Source organism: Typopeltis vanoorti, chromosome 20 (genome assembly GCF_054136105.1).
Source record: "Typopeltis vanoorti isolate ZY-2024b chromosome 20, IOZ_Tvanoo_1.0, whole genome shotgun sequence".
Classification (NCBI taxonomy): domain Eukaryota; kingdom Metazoa; phylum Arthropoda; class Arachnida; order Uropygi; family Thelyphonidae; genus Typopeltis; species Typopeltis vanoorti.
The window spans coordinates 92,661,073-92,680,937 of NC_143568.1; the positions used below are offsets into that span (position 1 = coordinate 92,661,073).

Genomic DNA, 19,865 nt, shown 5'->3' on the forward strand with positions numbered 1-19,865 from the left:
CTGCAGGAAATACACTTTTTCCACTACAGGGATATGCAGAAACTGGACCAAAAGTACCCCTTAACATCATTCTCGAACTTCAGCGATAGACATGGTGCCTGGGTTGGGAGCTTATGCTGGTCTCCCCTCCTCGGGGTCTTCCATAACATCCAGAGGGAAGCAGAAGGGAGAGTTCTCGCCATCGACTGGAAGTATCGCGGCTGTACCATTACGTTCATCAACATCTACGCCCCGGTAGATCCAACATCATGATCAATATTTTTCCAGTCGCTTTATATCTATATGTATCCCATCATGTCATCCTGATTGGGGACTTTAACTGCTTGGAGAATCCTGCCAATGACCAAATAGGGGGAAGTCCCAAATTAGGTACTGCTGGCTACAGGCCACTGGAAATTCAGCTCAGGAATCTCCAGCTCACAGACATCTGGAGGGCTCACAACCCCTACTATCGGGTTTACACGTCAACAAGCCGATGGATCGGCACAAGGCTAGACCGCTTCTATCTCTCACCATCCCTTGTTTCCAGAGTCGAGCCAATAAGGCACGTTATTGCTCCATCTCGGACCATAAATTAGTTGTGCTCACGTACCAACGTCTAGAAACAATAGAAACTGGTCCGGGCCCCTCGAAATTACCACTAGAATTCCTGTCCCTGTTCTCGGCCAAGCTTTGTCAACTGTGCTCCACCCGGAGCACTAGTGGCTGGGACTGGAACACGTGGACACAACTGAATATCGCTATTAAAGAACATATGATCATATGGGGCGAAGAATGTGCATTCAATCGAAGTCTTGGCTCCATGACCTCTTCACGGAGTGAAGCTGGTTCGTGACCAGCCAAAGCCAAGGCTTTCCATGTTACAATGCCATCCGTGAGTTTAATCTCGACATCGAAATAGAGAGACAGAAACAGGAGGAAGAAAAGAACATGAAAAAGATCAGACTTTACCTGCGCTCGGAAGACAGGTAATTGACTGCTTTCAACAACAGGCGCTACGACAATTTTCGATAGGAGCAAACAATCATCACCATCAGTGAAGGCGGGTGTACATGCAACATAACACGTGACATCCCGAACGACTTCTGGGGGGAGCACTACAGTCAACTCTATCAAGATAACAGTGCCCCCCCAGTATTACTCCTGTTGGAACATTGACTCATTCCCTGCACACATCTAAGCAGGGTTGGATGTGCCAATTATAGCGGCGGAAGTAACATCAACCTTCCAACAATGCTGAACGAAGAAAGCGCCTGGGCCAGACTGACTTGGCACAGAAATCTATCGTGAGGCCTGGGATTTCATCCTTCTCGTGGTACTCTACAACAATTTCCTTAACACCGGAAACGCGCCGCGAGAATTCTTAGAATGCCATATCGCTTTCATCCGGAAACCCAACAGAGACTCAGCCAACATCAATAACTGGAGACTCATCAGTCTGTCGAACACTGATACAAGATCCTCGCCCGTCTTCTAAACGACAGACTGAAGGTCGGGATGATCAATGTCATCAAGAGCAGATAGGTGTATGGTGTTCCTAGCCGATCAATGGAATTCAATCTCATCCTCATCTGAGAACTGCTCCGTCTAGTTAACAACAAAAAATATTCCATGGCATCGTTATTCATCGATCTCAACTGAGCGTCTGGCACTCCTTTCTGTTTGGCATCCTGCAGAAAGTTAGCGTCAGCAGTGGACTACTTTCCATCATTCGAGGAGGCTACAACAACAGTGCCACTCTCCTCCTCATGAACGGCCATTTATCAGACCCCATCAACATCTAGAAAGGGGTCAAACAAGGCTGTCCTCTTAGTCCACTGCTTTTTCCATTAACCCTTGAGCCATTCCTATGGACAGTTAACAACTTGCATGCCATCAGAGGGATTCCTTTACCGTTCACCACCGGTGACTCCAAAGTAAAGCTTACGCGGATGATGGTGGCCACTCTTACGGACAACGACACCATACGTGCCGCGAGAATGCTTAAAATGCCATATCTTCTTCATCCCGAAACCCAAGAGAGACCCAGCCAACATCAATAACTGGAGACTCATCAGTCTGTCGAACACTGATTACAAGATCCTCGCCCGTGTTCTAAACGACAGACTGAAGGTCGGGATGAACATACACCTGTCATCAAGAGTAGACAGGTGTATGATGTTCCTGGCCGATCGATGGAATTCAATCTCATCCTCATCCGAGAACTGCTCGGTCTAGTTAACAACAAAAAGTATTCCATGGCATCGTTATTCATCGATCTCAACTGAACGTCTGGCACTCCTTTCTGTTTGGCATCCTGCAGAAAGTTAGCGTCAGCAGTGGACTACTTTCCATCATTAGAGGAGGCTACAACAACAGCTCCCCCTCCCCTCCTCCTCATCAACGGACATTTATCAGACCCCATCAACATCTAGACAGGGGTCAAACAAGGTAGTGCTCTTATTCCACTGCTTTTCTCATTAACCCTTGAGCCATTCCTATGGACAGTTAACAACTTGCATGCCATCAGAGGGACTCCATTACCGTTCACCACGGATAACTCCAAAGTAATAGTCTACGCGGATGACGTGGTGGCCACTCCCAGGGACAACGACACCATTCGGAACTTCAACACTTCAATGTGTTCAATGTGTCGGGACTAACATCAAACCCCGACAAAACTAAAGTCAAGATGTATGTAGCCTGGGGACCCAAATAACATTCCTATGGGGGTATCGTCAAATGAGACCCCAGAGATGGGGGGTCTCATTTGACTATACGATATTGTTTTCTACAGAAGACCCCCTCACCATCTTGGGGGTCCCATTTGCTGCCCAGCTGGTACTCGACATTCAACATCTTATAAACACAACAGTCGAGAGCCTCAATGACTGGTCAAATGAATGGCTGTCACTTTCTTCCAGGGCTACTGTAATCAATATCATCGTATGCCCTGTCTACCAGTTCGTCGTCAATATTATCAACATCAGCGAGGATCAGGAAATCCGGCTCTACAAGAAACCCCTGAAGTTTTTCTGAGGCAATCTACGCCAAATGGTTGACATTAAGATCCTTCAACTTCCAGAGAATCTGCGGGCTTCAGCCTTCCCGAACTTAACACCAGATACCTAAGTTCGGAAGGCTGAAGACTACAACAGATTTTGCCAGCTAGCAACAACTCTAGTCGTCGGGTTTTAACATCGCCGGGATCCAAAACAGCAAGACTTGGAACGACCACTTCTTCAATCCGTACCGACACTCCGGATCTAGGGATTGACAACATCATCATCTTTGGCCGCCTCTCCAAATATCGAGGCTACCCGTCGAGAAAGGACCTGGGGTGGAGGATAGTCTATGACCACCTTCCAGTTAACCTTAACATCTAGAGGTACCACAACACCAGGAACCCATTCTGTGACTTCTGTCAGTTCTTGGACACCATAGAGCACGCTTTTTACGAGTATCCTCTATACAACAACATCTGGGGGAGGTTAAGCGACTTGCTCTGCATTCCCCTCCTACCGCAGGAAAAAAATCATCCACCTGCAGGTTGCCCACCAGCCACCAAGAAAAGAAATTACCGGTATTAATTATTTAGGAGATTAAATACGATATCTGGAAGGTAAGGAAGAAATTATCTATGAATGCTAATCCTCACAGTCTGTTGCGACTCTCGAGTAGTCCTCTACAAGTTTTACAGCTCTTTGAGTAGGTTCCTACATCTAGAGAGAGAGGCTTTGGTTGACACCAGATTTAATATCCAGTGGTGTACACCTCCTGTCTTTGCGTCCCCTATGAAGTCTACTTTGTTCCTTGGTCTCCCATGGGGAGGAAGCCGTGGGTTCTCGGAGGAAGAACCCGGGCGGTGCAGACCTATTTGAGGTGGTTTTCCCTGAAGAGGCAGGTCGCCTGGGCGCCGATCACCTGCGTGGTCCCTTTGATCTTAAGAGACAGACATCTGGTTTGGGTAAACAGTTATCATCTGATAGCATTGAGCTAGCAAGATGAGCATAATGAGCTGAGGTCTATTTTTTTCCTCCTTCCCTACTCCTCACCTGCCATTCCCATCCTATTCCCTTTCCTCTCCTTCTCCCTTCTCTTCCTCCCCCCCAGCACCCCACCTCAACCTCTCTGCCACTTTCTTGCCCTTCTTTTTCTTCTCTTTGGGTGCACTCTGACTCCATTTATTTTGAATAGGCCGATGATGACATCTTTACTTTCTCACCAGAAATCGGTCTGGGTAGCGACCCTTGTGTAAAAAAAAAAAAAAAAAAAAAAATATATATATATATATATATATATATATAGACCGAGTGGGCAGTTCAATCTCGCTGGCAGCCGGTGATGGCTGGTCCAAGGCTATCACTAATTAATCGGCACGCAGTGAAGAAGGCGGCTAGTAAGTGCCGCCATCTGGTGGTCCCTGACCCTAACACAATATTTTTAATGTCTGAAAATAGTGTGGGTTCGACGGCCGATTTTCTTGAGTTTACGGGACAAAAAACTCGAGTTTTCGGGAGAAAAAACCCGCTATCCCGTGCCAGAGATCGACTAACTCTGGAACCGGTCGAAAAAAGGCTTAGAAATATATATGGTGGAAAGCATTTGGAAAATTACATTCAGTATTCAAAAGCCAACTACCATTATGTCTGAAGAGAAAAGTTTTGTAAAAAAAAAAAAAAAAAATCAGCTAACGCCTTTTTTTATTCCCGTATACGGGAGTAGGCGAGGCCATTTAGCCCTATCTAACTTTTGGAGACTGAGTGGGCAGTTCAATCTCCACTGGAACCCAATCAGAGATCGATGGCCCAAGGCTATCACTAATTAAGCGGTACGCAGTGAAGAGAGACGGCTCAAATGTGCCGCCATCTCGTGGTCCCTAATCCTAACACAATATATTTACTGTCTGAAATAATGTGGGTTCTACGGTCGTTTTTCTTGAGTTTACAGGACGAAAAAACCCGAGTTTCTGGGAGGAAAAACCTGCTTGCCCGTGCCAGAGATCGACTAACTCGGGAACCGGTCGAAAAAAGGCTTAGAAAAATTTCCTCTAGTCGCCGACTAGACTCGAAACCAAGTCTTCCTTCGTGCGGCCAAGCGCCGTGGTATGCAAACGCCACATCCACTGAGCTACACAAGCTTAAAAAAGTTACAAAAAGTTTTGTAACCAGTGTATTCTTCTTATATTAACATATGGCTGTGAAACATGGACACTAAATTCAAAGGAAATTCAGAAATTAAGAACAACACAATTTAGCATGGAAAGATGTATGCTTGGTATCACAAAAGTGGATAAGAAATCAAACTAATGTCTCTGACATCATAGGAAGAGTGGAACATCTGAAGTAACTATGCGCTGGGCATATTGCTCGAAGACAAGATTAATGATGGACGAAAGAAGTACTGGATTGGATTCCACGAGAGGAAAAACGACCATGAAGCCTACCTAAATCACGGTGGATTGATGATATCATCAGATTTGCAGGAATTACATGGGAAAAGAGAGTCATGGACTGACAGTTTTGGAGTAATCTTGGAAAAGCCTTCATCCAGCAGTGGATTGACAATGGTTAATAATGATGTGTGTGTGTGTGTGTGTGTGTGTGTGTGTGTGTGTGTGTGTGTGTGTGTGTGTGTGTGTGTGTGTGTGTGTGTGTGATTTATGTAGGACTCGATCTTAAAATAGCTGTGAAAATCTTATAGAAATATCATTCTTTAAGGCTGATAAGAGAAGAATCACTTCTATTGAATAACTGTCTTTCGGTAAATATGATGGACCTTTTACATACAAAAAAAAAAAAAAAGTATTGAATAATTAACCGTTAGATGTCAGTACTTATATTATCTTTATGTGAGTTGCGTTTTTCGTATATACTTTGGTGGCGTTGCTAAACCGTACACAAAGACAGCTGTTTTATCTGTTTATGTGCATTGTACTTATTTACAAGTTTGTGATTATAAATATTTCAGCTGATGTGATGCACGTTGACTAACGCGATGAAAGTTGTTGTTTTTTGAGCATAAATTGAACATGCGGGATGCTGAGTCATGGAAGAATAAATCTGTGTCTGGTTGTGCTGTAATTCGACTTTCCCTGACTTGTTGTGAGTTAGTTTTGCGAATGAAAAAAGGTTAGATGCAAGCTAGCTACAAAAAATTCTGGTTTTATTGAGCAGTTTGGAATTTGGCCCCCACTAACAGGAAATGCCATTTGAGAAGCTAATAACTACTTTTAACAGACATTTGGGAAGTTGCATGAACTCAAGTATATTTAATATATTTCTAAATTTGAACGCGTTAACCCAAAACTTAGATCTATTTTTACAAAGATATTTTCTTTTGTGTAATTCAGTAAGTTAATTAAATGAGTTAATTATCTTGCATTTCATAACTTCATTCCCCCCATTTTGTTAGCTGTCGTAGCAGTTTTTTTTTTTTTTAATTATTATTTTCAGCTCATATGGTCTAAAGAACTTATTAAATGTATTATCCTTATATTAAAACTTGGGACATGTTTTTTTAACCTTCCGATATATTTCATTTGTTCAATTAGTGTATCCTCGATTAAAGTGCAGAGTAGGACAAAATCCTCTTATATTTCGAAATATTTAAATAATTTTCATTATTATTATTTGTAGTTTATGAACACTTCACCGACATGTAATATATTATATTCATTATATCATAAGACTCCATTAAAGAAGGGCATTATACTGTAGCATACAATAATGGCAGCCTAGTTGGCAGAGTAGTTAGCGTATCCGTTCTCCAGCCAAAAGGCTGCGGGTTCGAATCCCGCCGTGGGCATGGATGTTTGTGATTGTCTGTGGAAATGGTGGTGGGCAGCAGTAGATGGCGTTGGTGTAGTAGTGTCAGTTGGAGGATTGAGTGGTGGAGACAGAGCTGTAGAGCAGGTGCCCTCCCTCGATGAGTCTTTGGATTCCCTGGAGGTGTCAAATAATAATAAAAAAAAAAAAATAATATAACACATTATAAATTTATAATTCATTATTTTATAAAGGAACAAAATTATCTGTGGGATCATAAAAATTAACATAATAAAGGGAACATCATATCCTATCTATGAAAAATAAAAATATAGCACAATATTGAAAATCTCATTAAGCATTGAAGTTCATTTTACTTCCATGGTATAGATCAGGCTGCGATCTACACCATTCAAAAGTTCCTCCAAAGTCTTCATTCAAGTAGTCAGACATAGATTTTTCAATTGCTGTTGTGATCGTGGTTACCCTCAAAGAATGAGGCTCACCACAGGAATCCTTAATCAGGGCTGTTTATACAAAGCCTGATCTTTTTTAATGTTAATGCCTTCTAGTGGTTGGGTGGTCTCATGCCCCACAGGCACATGGAAAGAAAAATTCCACCTCTCATATAGATTGTTGGTGTAATTCCTCTCATCAGTGATTTCTTGATAACTGTGTTTTAAACAAGGGAGGGATCTTTCTCAAGTGTACTGAAGGAAGTGTTACATGAGAAAGAGCTGATGGCTGGATGTGACGAGGGCTGAACAATGAGTGCTGCTGAAATAGTCCACAAAGACTTCCAGTCCTTCAACATCAGGAATATTCTTCATCAGATATTCCATTGGCCACTTCATCCATTAGTAGAAAAGCCAATCCAACATTCCACAAAAATGTTTTACCTGTTTATCATTGTGTTCAACAGTCAGCCCTAAATGTTGCACTAGTAGTCGGCCATTAAACTTTGCACCTTTCTTTGTGTACTTTGGTTCAGGTGGTAGAAACAGCCATAAGATGACATGGTCTCCAAGGACTGTGGAAATAGCAATGATTATAGCACATTCAAAATCGATCATCACAGTGGCAGGATTTAGATTGACTCCCAGAAGCTCGCATGTATCTAAGATTTCCTGGAGGAGACAGAAAGGCACATTCATGTTATAGCATATAGCAGATAACCCAAAAGGAGTTCTGATAATGCATAATTGTTGGAATAGTCTTGGGGCTGTTGGAATAGTCTCATCCATAAAAAAAGTGTTGTGTGGGCCATGGTTTATGGATGAGATATTCAAGTGGCTGGTTTGTTGTTAACACTATAATTTTCTCTGTCAACTCAAGTCCATTCTCATAGATTAGGAAATCCTAGTGTTCCAGAGCATCCCTTTCCCACACACTGGTTTTCCATTCACCACTGATAAGCTTCAGTTTCTTATTAGTATGGGCTACTCCATGGAGTCCTTAGACTCATTGAGGGAGGCCATATACATTATGTCAAGATCCATCCAATATTCGTGCAGTATCTATCATATAGTACTTTGCACATTCACAATCATGCACAACAGACTCTGGCAACCTCTTCCACTTATTCACTACTCTCCAAGCAAAAAACCTAGTTCTCAACACTTGCTAACTACACTCTTACTCAGTTTTCCTGGATTGTCCTTATTTCTCCCACCACCAGATCTATTCTGAAAAATTTACTCTGTATTAATCTTATAAAGATTGTTCTTATATTAATCTTATAAAGATCTTATAGAAAATTGTGAATGTGTGATAGAAAATTGTGATGTAATGCCAGAGAGCATAGAGAGTGAGTTTAAAAGTGATACAGTTGATGGTGAAAGTAAAAGCACAGGGTGAGAGAATGGTTTGACTAATAAAAAAAAAATGAAGAGTTAACTACACTGAGGGAGATAGCTCAGTTGCACGGAGTGATACATAGGGTGAAGCAGCAGCCGGAGCGATTACAAAAATGTCTACCGAGTGGATCAGCTAACAAAAAGAAGCAAGTGCGTGATAAGATAAATGAGAACATGATCGGGAATGAAAGAAAAATTAAGGAGCAAGTGTTATATGGTGATTCAGTAGTAAAAGATGTAATAGATGACAGTTTGACAAAATCGTGCTTTCCGGGAGAAAATTAATAGTGTAAGTGAGGCTATTAGAGCACAGAAGTATAAGATGAAAGAAAATAGTAGTGACCAGAACGAATGATTTAAAAGGTGAAAAATTTGCTATGAGAGAGGACTTGAAAGAATTACTAGATGATAATGGTAGCAAAAGAAAAGAGTGAGAGAGTTAAGATAGTCTATTGCCGCAGTATGACAAAGTAGAGTTGAGAAGGAGGGCCATAATTGCGAATGACTCTATTCATAGGTTATGCAGGAGGAGTGGTGTGGAGTGAGTTTGATTGGTGAAAGGACATACGAGAAGGACGGTTTGCATCTGAATGGATTTGGTGTTCAGAGACTGGAAAAATTGTTGCTGAATGAAGTGAAAGTGGATGTGCAGGATCAGGGAAACTAGAGCTTTTAGGGAGGATGGGGATGCTGTTAAGTGGACATGCAGACATCAGTGAGGCAGTTGAGTGTAAGAATGTGATAATATGCCCGAGTCAGGACGAAGGATAACAAACCAAAATGGGATAGTTAGTATAAGGTGTCAAAATACAAGTCTGCAAGATTCTCTGACTAAATTGAATAGCTGTTGTAATAGATATGGTATGAAGGTCAGCAATAAAAAGACAAAGACAGTGAAAATAGGCAGAATCATTGAAAATGTCAACTGTGTTGTGAATGGAGAACCTGTGGAACAAGTAAAACATTTCGGCTACTTAGGCACGATTTTTAGTGAAGATGGTAAATTAAATATAGAAATAGACAACAGAATCAGCAAAGCTGGTATGGTGGGAAGTCAATTGAATAAATTCATATGGAATAAGAGAGAAATTTGTCGGAACACTAAATTAGCTGTATACAAGACAGTGTTGAAACCAGTTTTAACTTATGGATCTGAGAGCTGGGTCAGAAGTAAAACACTTGACCAAAGACTAGAGACCGCAGATATGAGAGTTCTGAGAAAGATTATAGGCGTGAACAGATGGCATCAATGGCAATATCATATTAAAAACAAGGATATTAGGAAAGAACTTGACATTGTCAACATCCAGGAATGCGTTAGCAGAGCTAATCTCAGGTGGTATGGTCACCTAAACAGAATGGGTGAGGAAAGATTAGCAAAACAAATGTTCTCTGCCAGGTTGGCAGCAACACGACCCAGAGGAAGACCAAGATATAGGTGGATTGATACGGTAAAAAGTGCCTTAGACGATAGAAATATAAGATCTGATAATGTTGGAGTCTTGACAAGTAACAGACTGATTTGGAGGAAAATTGTAGATAGGAAGTTAGTAATGATATAATTTTTTCATGTAGTACTGTCATATCCTGTTCACCCCTTGTGGGTACATGGCAGGAATTTGATGATGATGATGAAATAGGGGTGGAGCTAGGGGACTTCTGCACTTTATGTACACTAATGCCAGGAGTATTCAGAATAAAGAAGAGGAATTTTTGGCCTTGGTTAGTTCTTTCTGGCCACAGGTTACTGGCATTAGTGAGACATGACTAACAGAAGATTATATAGGTAGTGGGATAGAATGTGAGGGGTATAGTGTATTCAGTAAAGAAAGAGAAAAGTATGGGAGGAGGAGTGTTATTGATGATAGCTGACGAACTGCAGCCAAAGAGAATAGAAGTTCAATTTCAGGATAGTGAAAATAGCACATTTTAGGTTATCTGGTGTGAGATTGAGGTCAGCAGAACAAAATTTACAGTTGGGTGCTGCTATAGACCAGGCGATGGAATAGATGATGGAGACAATATGCATAGGCAAATAGACTCAATGAGTGGAGGACAGGTAATTATTATGGGGAATTTCAACTATGGTAACATTGATTGGAGAGAGGAGAGGACAAATGGGAGGAAGGAAATGAATTTTATGTAGTTACTAAGGGATAGCTACCTGAGACAGCATGTAGTGGAATATACTAGGGGTTTGAGAGTGCTTGACCTAGTAATTGCATCTGAGAAATTGATTATTGTGGATATGGCCATATTGCCACCAATTGGTGAGAGTGATCATAAGGTCTTGACCTGGAAAGTGGCTAAATGTGTGGAATTTTCAATTAAGACAGGGTATATGTGAAATTACCGGGCTGGTAAGTATGACGAGCTTAGGAGATTGCTTGGATCAGTGCCATGGCATCTTAAACTTCAAGGGCTGGATGTTGATAGTGCATGGGAAGTGGTTAAGGAGCATTTGAGGGAGGTAATGGCTGACTGCATACCTAGAGTCCAGAGAGTAAATCAAGTGCGAGTTAAATGGGTTAATAACACCAGTAAGCTTGACTGCAAAAAAAGAAACAATTGTGGATGAAATTTAAGGAGAAAGGTTTCTTGCAGGCACACGAACAGTACAAAGCACAGGCCAGAAGGGTAATGTAGTGTGGTAAGAAAAGCTAAAGAAGATTATGAAAGTAAATTAGCAATGCAAGCTAAAGTGAATCCCAAACAGTTCTTTTGATATGCTGCCAGTAAAAGAAAAAATGTATACGGCAAAATGATTCTAAGGAATGCCGATGGTAGGAAGGTAATTGAATCAGATGAAATTGTAGAATTACTGAGCGAACACTTTGCAAGAGTATATCATTCAGGCTGTGATTTTGCAGGAATGAGAGAACGAATGGCTGATACAGGAATTGAAGTGAATGAAATGGAAGTGAATAGTATATTACAGAAATTTAATGTAAATACATTTATGGGATTGGATGGTATACCAGCTCGAGTCTTACGCAAAGTAGCAAAGGAATTGCCAGTTCCCTTAACCATATTGTTTAATTTACGTCTCAGCTCTGGGTTATTCCCGAGGGGGTGGAAAGATGGGAAAATAATTCCATTGCATAAAGGAGGTTCCAAGACTGCTGTTCCAAATTACCGACCGATCAGCATATCAGGAAACGTTGCCAAGGTTTTGGAGATATTAGTCAAGAGCAAAATGCAGGAATGGATAGATGAAAATGGGATACTGTATGGAGGATAGCATGGTTTTATGAAGGGGAGATCATGTCTCAGTAACTTGCTCACATTTTATAATACAGGGATGGCTGAACTGGATAAGGGTATTGGGTTTACAGTGATACTGTTGGACTTTGCTAAGGCCTTTGACAGGATACCACGTGGAATTCTAATCAGTAAACTGCAACACATGGGGATGGATATAGGATTTTTGAGATGGATAGGAAGGTGGTTGATGGAGAGATATCAGAGAGTAGTTTATTCAGGAGTGGAAAAGAAGGTCTGTTACTAGTGGTGTTCCCAGGGTTCTGTTCTTGGACCATTGCTATTTAATTTGTTCATTGATGAGATGGGAAAGGATCTGAGAGGAACTGTTCATTTATTTGCTGATGATGCAAAGTTGGGTAGAGCAATAGTGAATGCACATGATGTCAAAATTTTGCAGGATGATTTGTATAGATTGGCAGTCTGGGCTAATGAGAATGAATGTCAGTTTAATGTAGGAAAGTGTAAGGTTATGCATTTTGGGGTGAAAAAATTAGCCGCAGTATATCACGTTGGTGGAACCGTACTCTTGGAGATTGACGAGGCCAGGGATTTGGGAGTGTTGGTGGATAGGGAGTTGAAGTTTAGGGGGAACATAGCAAAAGTGGCTAAATCAGCTCATCAGATTTAGATGTTCTTGATATGATGTTTAGGGTCTCCCTCGATGAGTCTAAGGACTCCTTGGAGTTGCCCGTAATAATAATAAAAACCCTTCCGTAATTTCTGTCTCAATCGATTTACTCCTTTTCTTCCTGTCAACCAATTTCAGTAATCCACCAATCTTCAACCTGTCCTCATAAGGTTCATTCCATAGATCTGCTATCATCTTGGTCACTCACCTCTGGAATCTCTCCACCACCTCTTCATCACCAAGAAATCCAGCTGACTAGATCTGTGTGCAGTAGTCAAGATGGGGGGTCTTATGAAGACTTGATAAAGAGGAATAATAACCTGCTTGTCTCTGCTCGTCAAAGTATTCTTTAGTAACCAAGTAATCTGATGAGCTGCTTTGGCCACTTTTGCTGTGTGTCCTCTAAACTTAACTCCCTGTACACTAACATTCCCAAATCTCTGGCTTCCTCAGTTTCCTGGAGTATAGTTCCATAAATGTAGCAGTACACAGCTGGTAATCTTTTCACCCCAAAATGCATAAGAAACCTTCCACTTTGCCACATTAACTGACATCCATTCTCCTTGTCCAGACTGCCAATCTATCCAAATCATCCTGCAATATTTTATCATCATCTTATCATCATCTATTTTATCATCAGTATTGTTCTACCCAATTTTACATCATCGGCAAACAGCTGAACAGTTTCTCTCAGATTCTTTCCTAAATCATTTATGTACAAATTAAATAGTAGCAGCTCAAGAACATGTGGCATACCACTAGTCACAGTCCTTCTTCTTCTGGACTCTAATTTTGAATAAAGTACTCTTTGATATCTCTCCTATCACCCTCTTATCCACTTCATCAACTTTATATCCATCCCCTTATGCTGCAGTTTATTGATTAGAATTCCATGTGGCATCCTGTAAAAGGGTTTTGCAAAGTCCAGCAGTATTGTTGTAAACCCACATTACCTTTATCCAACTCAGCTGTCACTGTATTATAAAACATGAACAAGTTACTGAGGCATGACCTACTTTTCACAAAACCATGTTCCCCCCCCCATGCCGTATCCCATTTCCGTCTAACCATTCCTGTATTTTGCTTTTGACCAACTTCTCCAGTACCTTGGCAGTGATTCCTGATATGTTGGGTTAGTCATTAATTTTGCTACATCAGTCTTAGAGCCACCTTTATGGAATGGAACTATTTTCCTCTCTTTCTATCTTTTTGGGACTAATTCAGAGCCGAGATTGAGATTAAACAATGTGTTCAAAGGCACTGACAATTTTCTAGCACCTTCACATAAAACTCAAGCTGGTATACCATTTAATCCCCATATATGTATTCACATCAAGGTTTTGTTATATGCTATGCACCTCCATTTCATTTACTTCAGTTTTCATACAAGTCTTTACCTCTCTTTTTACTGCATTATCTCCACCTGGATAATATACTCTTGCAAAATGTTCACTTAGTAATTTTACTATTTCGATTGATTCAGTTACCTCCCTATCAATGACATTCATTAAAATCATTCTGCCATAAACTTTCTTCCTTTTACTTGCAACATATTGAAAGAACAATTTGGGATTGTCTATTGCCTGCACTGCTAATTTCCTTTCATACTCTGCTTTTGTCTTTCTTACCACACTGGCTACGTTTCTGGCCTGTGCTTTGTACTTCTGGTCACCTTTCTCATTAAATTCCTTCCACAATTTTTTTTTTTTTTTTATTTGGTAGCTCTAGCTTAATGATGATATTCATCCATTTAATTCCCACCTGATTTATTCTACTGACTCTAGGTATACAGTCTGCCATCATTACTTCCACCAAACACTCCTTTACCACTTCTCATGCACTATCAACATCCATTTTTTTATTTGGTAGCTCTAGCTTAATGATGATATTCATCCATTTAATTCCCACCTGATTTATTCTACTGACTCTAGGTATACAGTCTGCCATCATTACTTCCACCAAACACTCCTTTACCACTTCTCATGCACTATCAACATCCAGACCTTGCAGTTTCACATGCCATGATAAAAAATGTTGAATGCTTTATGATTTTGCATGTTATCTTTGTGCAGGTTCCATGCTAATCTTCTCTTCATACTTCTTCTCTGTGTACACTTCCAATATACTGCCAAAGTGAGTACAAAAGTTCCTGTAGTCAGCATCTAGAATAGAACTTACGATGCCCTTTTTTTGTGCTGTCTAGTGCCATAGATGTCACATGCCACTTCAACTGAGCTATACAGTTGAGATGTTGAGTCCTTTGGCAATGATCTTTTTTGTAGACAGTGAACATTACATTTCAAGAGTCCAGTTGCCAATGGCACAACAGACTTCAAGTGGAATGGTTTTGATATATTGCATATGCAACAATATGTGCAGGTCTGGCACTGTTGGTCAAACAGCTGCCTTTATAGTGTTCTGCTTCAACCTTGCAAGGATATGGATCATGTCTGTATTTAGTTGCTTTGCCTCCTGATAATAAGTCTATTTAAAAAAACAGACTTATTATCAACTGCCATGGAAATCATCAAGAACAATAGAGGAGATTATAAACTGTGCAGAAGGCTACTCATACACCAAGGAGGACTTCAACAGTTCACAAATATGTTGGGAAAATTTCTTCCAAATGTTGTGCTCATACTAATTCCCAACGTATTTGTGCACTGTTGAAGTTCTCCTTGGTGTATGAGTAGCCTTCTGCACAGTTTATAATCTGAGCTATACTCTATTGTTCTTGATGATTTCCATGGCAGTTGGAAAAAAAAAAAAAAAAAATAGACTTATTGATAATAAGTCTATTTTTTTTTTTTTGGTCATGAAGAGAATATAACATTAAATCATTAAAATTAATCATTAAAAACATTACAAAACTCACAACAACAATATATCCCCACAGATGTTAAAATCACGGTGACTGAAGGCATGGAATTGATGCTTCAGATTAGATCTAGGATTCTTATATACACACCCGACTTGATTTGAGTTTAATTTGGATTTAATCAGACTGACAGACTACTAGGATATAGGTCTAGATCAAATGATTACTAAATAGTAACCTAAGTGTGACATTGAGACACTGATTATAATATTTTTTGGTATTAATTTATTATTACATTTACTTAAACATATTCTGTGTAGCTCAGTGGAAATGGCATATGCCATTCATGGCTCTAGACTGCCTGAAGAAAGAGCACTGTAAGTTCTATTCTAGTCACTGCTACAGGAATTTTTACTAAGCCTTTTTTAGACTGGTTCCTGAGTTAGTCAATTTCTGGCACAGGCAAGTGAGTTTTTTTGTGTCTGTCTGCTGGTATAGTGCGGTGCTAATGATGCAAGTAACATTCAATAGTACACTCAGTGCAAGGAGTTGCAGAGATGAAACTAGTCCTGCTGAGGCAGTTTTTAGTGCCTCCGTAATGCAATTGGAAGAATGACAGTACATTGCACTCTTTAACTGGAAAAGGCCTAAGTTTTATTCTTTTTTCTCGGATGATAATGATGGTAGTGGCGGTTTGCTGTAGTTGGTGGATTAAACGATGGAGATGGAGAGTTGTAGAGTAGGTGGCCTCTCTGGATGAGTCTTTGGATTCCTTGGAGGTGTCACGTACTAATAATAATATATAATGTAATATTTACAGAAAATATATTTTCGGTTAGTCTGAGAACAGAGAAAAGGGAGTGTTGTCCTACATTGCACTTTGAGGGTATTTTGTCATAACTAATGAATGGTGGATAGTGGCATGATTTGTGGGGCAGAGTCCTCGTGATGAGTCTTTAGAGGTGTTACTCACTAACAATATTTGTTAGGCATTTTATTAAATATAATATTAAAATTTATTCCTACAAGTGTGCATTGAGACACTGATTATAATAACCTAAGTATCTCATGAAGTATCATCATGACTGGGCTACTTAATGATTACACACCTTAATGATATTGCATCAGTTGCCTTAGTTTCCTATAATGCATATTGCAAATCTTTACATACATGTATAATGCTATGTATTATGGGAAGGGCCACTACCCAGACCAGTTTCAACCTTTATTTGAGGTATTTAAGTGTGAGGGATATTTCTCCAAAAACTCTGAATTATCTACACGATACTGTACAGTGAGATTTAGTTACTCTAAATCTCACTGAGTGACTCTTAAAGATCACTACTAAACTCATTACTTCTGATCTGAATCACTCTAGGACAGGAAACTCAGTGGTGATTTCAACCAGTGAGAAGTATCAATAAATTGTCATCAGTGAGAGCCAGACCCAGAAGAGATACTAAGGTTTTGAACTTTGAACTTAATTGGTTGATGGACTGAGTCCTTGACTCTTTATCCCTTCATCTGGATTTTAGATTGTGGGTGATGAGATTATTGTGGGTAATTTACCCGCTCATTATGAGCATTGAGCTGTATCAGCTTTCTCTTGCGATGGAGGATTTCAGTTTTTTATGTTTGAAACTGTCTGAGGGCTTATAGTCCGCTGCCTGTTGAACTAGCTGATTTGGGTGATTATCAGTGATTGTGAAGAATTTCTCCACAATGCTTGTCATGTAGGTCTTAATACCTGGAAGATTGGCTTCTTGATGTAACTGGATGTTTCTGATGAACCATGGGGCATTAAATGCCATTCTTAGGCATTTATTCTGTATTATCTGAAGTCTGTTGATGTTGGTTTTGGTCACGTGACCCCACATTGGAGAGGCATAAGTTAGTTGCGGTCTGATTACCAATTTGAAAAGGAGGATTTTGTTGTTTATGCTTAGGAAGCTGTTCTTATTCAAAAGTGGATATAGCTATGCTATAGTCTGACTTGCCTTAGTGGCAACACTATCCATATGTGACTTGAAGTTTAGATGTCTATCAAGATGAATTCCCAGATATTTGGTAGAATTGCGCCAAGGGATGATTTTACCAAACATTTGTATGCTTGTATTCGGTTCTGCTTTACGTCTGGTGAAAAGTACTGCAGAGCTTTTGTTTGGATTAATTACGATACGCCACTTGGTGTACCAATCCTCCAATTCATTGACTGCTCTCTGCAGCTTGATTGTGGCCAGGTGTGGACGGAGGGATCTGGCTATAATGATTGTGTCGTCGGCATACAGAGCGGTGATAGCTGGAGACAGTTTGGGGAGATCTGCCATGTATATGGAGAAGAGTAGGGGAGATAGCAGAGAGCCTTGAGGGGCTCCGGCCATGATTCTCCTCTCTGTGGATTTTATTTTGAATGAGTTTTATTTTAAATTTTCTATTATTTAGATATGATTTGATAAGTAGAACTAGTGGCAATGGAATACCAACTTCGTGTAGTTTAAAAATTAGTCCATGATGCCACACTCTATCAAATGCCTGAGTGATGTCTAAGAAAACTGCGCCAGAGTGTTGGTGCCATTCATACCCTTGGGTTATATGTTCGATAACTCTGTAAATTTGTAGCGTTGTGGAGTGATATTTCCTAAAGCCGAATTGTTCATCTCGAATTATATGGTTGATATCTGTTGCCTCTTGAATCCGTGTGAGAATAGCACATTCAGCTATCTTACCTATGCATGAAAGAAGGCTGATTGGTCTGTAATTTTCAGGAAACTGTGTATTTTTTCCAGGTTTAGGAATTAGGAAAACGTCGGCAATTTTCCATCGCTGTGGGAAATGATTTAGCCGGAGGATGGCATTAATGATGGCTACTAGATGCATAACCCCTTTGCGAGGGAGTAACTTGAGTGCCTTGTTTGTTATTCCATCTGGACCCGGAGCCTTTTTGTTATTTAGTTTTCTTAAAATCTCATATACTTCTGTTGGTGACACGGATTTGTTATTGGATTGGATTGAGGCATTTTGAGTTATTTTACGCACTTGGGTATGAATTTTACTTATGAAATTTATATCTGTATTGATATAATTGGGGCTGCATTGTTTTTCTAAACTGTCAGCAAATGCTTCAGCTTTTTCCTCGTCGTTGTAGACAACATTAGATTCACCTTGGATTGGAGGAAATGTAAAACGCTTTGAACGGAGTGATTTCATCATTTTCCATATTGATTGATCCTCTATGTTTAATTGGAGAATTTTGTTATTCCAGAGTTGGTTACGGTGGTCCTTTAGGGCATATCGAACCTGGTTTGTTGCTCTATTCACTGCTTGTTTAGCTGCTGGGTCCATTGTTCTCTGATATTGTCTTCTTAATCTGTTTTTCTCTTGGATAAGACATTTTATGTCCTCTGGAAGTTTATTTGATAGTGTACATTTGGTTATATTTGATACCTGTGTTATAGCTGTCAGCAGTTGTTTTTCAAGCTTTTTCACTGGTCTTCACTGCTTTTTCTACATCTTTGACAGATGTTATATGCGGTATTGGACCAAGGTTTTCCTGGAAAGCTGAAGGAAGTTGTTTCCAATTTATAAATGTGGTGGTGTTTTCTGTTAAATCTTGTATGGTGCCTAGTTGTAATATGATGGGGTTATGATCAGAACTTAAGTCGTTGATTGCTTGTATCTGATAGCTGTGCGCCATGTTTTTTAATATAGCTATATCTAGTACATTAGGACGTCCGGTAACTCCGTAATGTGTAGGTTCAGTGGGTCCTATTACTGTTATATTTCTTGAAGTGGTGTAAAAATTGAGTATTCTTCCGTTAATATTTGAGTTTCTGCTGTTCCAGACTGAACGTTTGGCATTAAAATCTCCGGCTATAATCACTGCTCTGCCTGTATTTAGTATCACATCTAAGTCAGATTCAAGGAGTTTTTTATTTGGGGGATTGTAGGCTGCATATATCGTAATGCTGCTTGTGTTTTCCATATGTATTTCTATTCCTGTAGTTTCCATGTGTTCTGTTTGGGGTTTCTGCTATTGAATTACGCTTTATGTTTCTTTTCACAAAGATGGCAGTGCCTCCACCTCTAGCAAAGCATCTGTCTGTACGATAAGTGCTATAGCCGTTTTCTGATTTTGTCACTTGGACGAAGATGAGTTTCATTTATGAGGATGATGTCTGCTTGGGTTTCTGCTGCAAACTCCTGCAGCTCCTGTAATTTGATAGATTAACCATTTGCGTTCCATGAAACAATTTGTAACGATTTCGGTTTTCTTTTAGACTTATCCATTAAGAATTTCCATAAAGAGTGATTGTGTATGCCTTAAGATGATATCCTTGGCTTCTTGAGTTGGGTTGGTTTGTTGGAGTTCAGCAAGCATTTCACCTAAGTGGCTTGTTATGTTCAGTAGAATAGGCTTGTTGGTTTGCTGTGACTGCTTTGGTTTTGGGTCTTTTTGGAAGGTTGATCTTGTAACTTCAGCATACGATCTTCCATCCGTTGTGGAGACTATGGTTTGATGGGAGGACGCTTGTTCTTGAAGAGGTTTACTGGTT

The 19,865-nt window shown here is 40.1% G+C and overlaps 1 protein-coding gene and 1 pseudogene across 4 annotated transcripts in view; one reads left to right on the top strand and one right to left on the bottom strand.

The window, feature by feature from the left end:
- Window positions 1-5,889: 5,889 nt before the first annotated feature.
- Window positions 5,890-19,865, top strand: part of LOC150095660 (protein GUCD1) — a 171,438-nt gene continuing 157,462 nt past the window's right edge. For 2 of the 4 annotated variants that reach the window (XM_090409999.1, XM_090410000.1), the window contains exon 1: window positions 5,890-6,244. The gene's annotated coding sequence lies outside the window, so the exon portion shown is untranslated. The remainder of the gene's footprint in view (window positions 6,245-19,865) is intronic. The other 2 variants (XM_090409997.1, XM_090410001.1) reach the window with 2 other exon arrangements.
- LOC150095661 (U6 spliceosomal RNA) lies at window positions 14,522-14,620 on the bottom strand (annotated as a pseudogene).